Raw genomic sequence first — 4,627 nt, 5'->3', positions numbered from 1 at the left:
CAAAAAGAAACCTGAAGTCAGATAAATTTCTTCCAAACTCGGGATATTAGAGGACCATATTAATGCTCCTTTTACCTTTCCAGATGTCTCTGTCATTCTAATTATGACGGAGTCACATAAGCTGTAATGTTTAAGAACATACTGTAAATAATTTCACGCCTCCAATGTCTCATCTGAAGTTGTTTACATGTTAGGAGCTTTTCCTTTGGAAAGTTTAATGAAATCCTTGGATGTGGAAACAGTCTGTTAAAAAAAAAACATTTCACACACTCAAACATTTTTTGCCGAACCATTTCATTGTGGACAACCTGTTCAGATACACTTGAAAATACATGCTTTTCTCGCCTAAATTTTTACCCCCCAAAAAGTAATGCAGTTTCCACATACTTCGACCCTCTGGGATGATCCTGAGGTCATTGGAAAGTTAACACTCTCAATTTGTTGTTACTAGTGGAAGTGTGACACTAGGCCTTACTGACACAGAGCTAAACAGGTTAGAACAGAGAATTTCTATTTCCGTCCAAGTAAATCATTTGTAAAATTAATAAAAAAGCAATACTGTAAGCATATCAAATGGGCTACATACAAAAATAGTACCCTAGCCACATGTCTCAACTTAGAACAGAAAAAATCCAGAAAACAATGACTTAGAAAATGGATTTTATATGAATTTATTTCTACAGGTATGTCTTTGCGTTTATCTTATTTCCTATTTCTAAAAAAGCCCCAAAAGTGCAAAATATAATACTTCTGAAATACAAAAACACATCCACATCACTCACATACATAGCTGCAATAACTGCATAGATTTATAGGAATAAGTAATCATAATTTGATGAAATGGTGAAATGCCATAAGAAGGCCTTATTTTTGCTTTGACACAGCTGCAGACATCGCAGGGTTAGTTTTTTCTGGCCATGTTTGATATCAATCAACTTGACTTCTCATTGGCTACACAGGGATGCCAGTTTTATGACCTCTTCTTCTAACTGGTGGGATATCCTGTCAATTTTTCCCACGTGGGTCCAATGGGGACTGTGGGATTTGATTGGCTTGGCTCAGGGATATCTTGAGATAGACTGAAGCTATTGGCTGGGAACAAAGTTCATTGGTATCTGCAGAAGCCAGAGAGTCTACTGGTGTAAGAAGTGAATTTGTAGCGCGCCCAGGGGAAAAGATACAAGGAATCAAAACCGAGAAATGATGCACTGTCTAGATTTTTCTACGTCAAAACTTGGCCTGAAACTACAAGATTGTGAGGGGACCAGATAATTATGGATTACAAGGCTTGGATATTCTAATACCTTGAAGTGTTGGCGATGTAGGAAAACAACGTTTTTGGCGATCTTTCACCGCTGTGATTAAAGACACGAGGAGACAGGTAGGAAAACACACTTGATTAGACACGAATCTTTCTGTCTTTCTTTACTTCAGAACATGATTATAACCGCTGTAAGTCACCTTATTGCTTTGTGTGTGGGCTCGATGGAATCACATCACTGTTTATGACGGTTTAATGCTTGCATTTATGAGGGAAGTCACCACTTTCTCAAACAATAAATAAATAAAAGATTCCATATATAATTAGACCCATCTCCTCTAAACAGTGGGATGGATCTCTCTCTCTCTCTCACTCTCTCTCTCTCTATCTCTCTCTCTCTCATCCACCTCCTCTAGACAAGGGGATGGATATCTCTATCTCTCTTTCTCTCTCATCCACCTCCTCTAGACAGAGGGATGGATCTCTCTCTCTCTCTCTCTCTCTCCCTTCCCATCTCCTCTAGACAGAGGGATGGGATCCGGTTGGGGAGAGTTCTAGCCCAACCAGGCTCCTCTCTTTACCCTGTCTCTCTTAGCTATGCTGTACTGGTTTTAGACTGCTGGGGGACTTCCTTTGACACACTGAGCTCCTCTCTTATCTATCTTTCTATCTTTCCATTTGTGTGCATCCATGTCCCAGAAATGGCTGTTACTAACCTAGCTCCGGGGAGTCATTCCCCGGAGTCCTTATGTTCTTTTCCCCCCAGCATGTTTCCTCGGATCAGGGAGGTGCCAAAAATCAGGGTGGCAGCTGTCCATGGTCCCGCTACATGTCCTGCGATGCCATGTTACATCCTGCTACGCTCTGCGGTGCCCAGCTACCTCCCGCTGTGCCTTGTCACGCTGCACAGTGCCCTGCTATGCTACAAAGAACTACTACAAACAAACTCTTCATTCTAATCCCAACCGGTCGTCAGACACCGCCTACCAAGAGCCTCGGTCTGACCGAGGTTTCTGCCTAAAAGGAAGTTTTTCTTCGCCACTGTCGCACTGTTGCTTGCTCTGTTGGAAACTACTGGAACTGTTGGGTCCTTGTGGATTCTGGAGTGTGGTCTAGACCTGCTCTATCTGTAAAGTTTCTTGAGATAACTCTTGTAGTGATTTGATACTATAAATAAAATTGAATTGAATTGAATTAAATAATTGATACTATGCTATCTCTCCAAAGTTTTTGGTTTAGATGGTTTATCTGTTATGCTCTAGTTGTTTCAGAATTCTTACTGTTGTCAATCATGGCCTATGACAGATATGTGTGTATATGTAAACCTCTGCAATATCACACTATCATGAGAAAAACAACTTAAATTAGTCCTGATTTTAACTTGGCTTCTGCCTGCTTGACAGATATCTTATAAAAAACTGTTTTGAAAAGGAATAATTTGCAACAGCACAGTCAAAAAACTTTACTGTTGAAGTTCAACAGTGATGAATATATTGGGATTGATTGTTTTTGTGGGATCTGTACCTCTCCTTGTACTCTTCATACTCTTTATATATGTGATACACTATAATAACCAGCGTAGCGTTTAGTACAGATTTCAGGTGTAATCACTCAAGAACATAGTAATGTAGCAGGGAAACAAAAAGGGCGGAACCAAAGTGCGGGAATCAGTACACCGCGCAGTGTTCAGGTGACGGACACCTTCCCCGTCTCTCAGACAGAGATTTGGCAACGAAGAAGGCGGTTCGTTTACTCACTCTTTGTCTTTGAAATTCTGTTTTCCAGGTTAGTACTCTGTAAAAAATGACATGGCTGGTGGCTTTCGGAAATGTTTATAGTGTACTGAAGCTGTGGTGGGTTAGCTATGTGATTTATGATGTGTAAAGCCGAGCTAAAGTGCCGCATTTTTAACCGCGGGAAAAAGGGTTTTATGAACAATGGAGCTAGCGGCTAGCTAAACAGTGTGTATTGGGGTTGTATGTGTGATCCCGCTCACACTCCCTGGTGATTTACTTTGTGGTTTTTAAGATATCCTGACAAAAAGGGTTGATGTTAAAAAGTTGTGACAATTAGCACTTCAAAGGTAGATTCTCCTAAAAGTTAGTACAAATTATATTGAAATGTTTTATATTATGATGTATTGAGAGTTGAGCCATTGTCCCTAGATGTGAATGTGTTGACTCCTAAGTCATTAAGATCTTTGTTTTCTGTTAAAGAGGGTTTATGAGTTACACTATGATATTAGTAGAATATGCAAGTATATATAGATAAAGCTATATGGAGTATAATATGAGTTATTATTTTGATATTTGTGGAAAGATACCGTAATATGAATATTTATTTTGATAATGAGAAGACTATTTTCGTAAAGAGTGCGGAAGATTTTGCCCACTGAAAGTAGCATTAAGGTGCTTAATTTGAACTGAAACATGTTTACACTAGGGAAATGCAGTTGAATATTGTTTTATGAGAATTTGTAATAAAGACAGAGATTTGGCAACGAAGAAGGCGGTTCGTTTACTCACTCTTTGTCTTTGAAATTCTGTTTTCCAGGGTTCTATCTTCAAGAGCTGAGTAGTGAATCCTAGCCAACATTCATTCATTTGTTACTCCAGTTACTCAGTGTTTGAAACTCGTAACAAACTGTGGGGGCTCGTCCGGGATCTCTCCTCATCCTAACCATCGGGGGAGCAGATCCAGAGATACCAGAACCACGCGACCGAGGCGACAAGGAGCTGCAGCAGGCCACTAGTCAACCAGTGGGTGTCCAAGGAAGGAGACCAAAGAGAAGAGGGATCTTCATCCTGCTTAGGAGCCGCACTGTTGATCCTGAGGCCAGCGTATGCTACGTAACAGAGGGCTACCTTCTGAACCTGTGGTCATCACACACCAACATCAGGGGACCTTACCTTTGATCGAGAGGTTGACACTCATACACACGCGTCACTTACTAAGTCACTACACCACTGATTTACTGAACTGATAGACTACAAAGACTAAAACCACACACCATGTCAGCAACTCGTAAGGAATTAGTTTGGAGCATCAAGAAACAACTATTCAGACTCTCAAGCAATGACATCTACCACGTTGCGAAAGACATTGCCATGGACAGTCAACATGAGGAAGAGCTGAATCCGAATGATGAAGAGGGCTGCATGGAGTATGTTGTCTCTTATATGCAATCTGACATCTTACTAGGACTTGAGGATGAAGGTATGGGTCAGTTGTTGGTTTTAAATGATGTAATATGTAAAGTAATTAATGCTGATGCTCCTGTTAACTTTCCAGTGGCTGTATTGAGTGATGGTAACACACATGTTGCACCTTGTCACAGTCTAACAACTACAATCCCAAACTCTTCAT

This window comes from Etheostoma cragini, chromosome 11 (assembly GCF_013103735.1).
Source record: "Etheostoma cragini isolate CJK2018 chromosome 11, CSU_Ecrag_1.0, whole genome shotgun sequence".
In the NCBI taxonomy this organism is placed as follows: Eukaryota; Metazoa; Chordata; class Actinopteri; order Perciformes; family Percidae; genus Etheostoma; species Etheostoma cragini.
The sequence above is the reverse complement of the archived record's forward strand: the minus strand, read 5'-3'. Positions refer to the sequence as shown.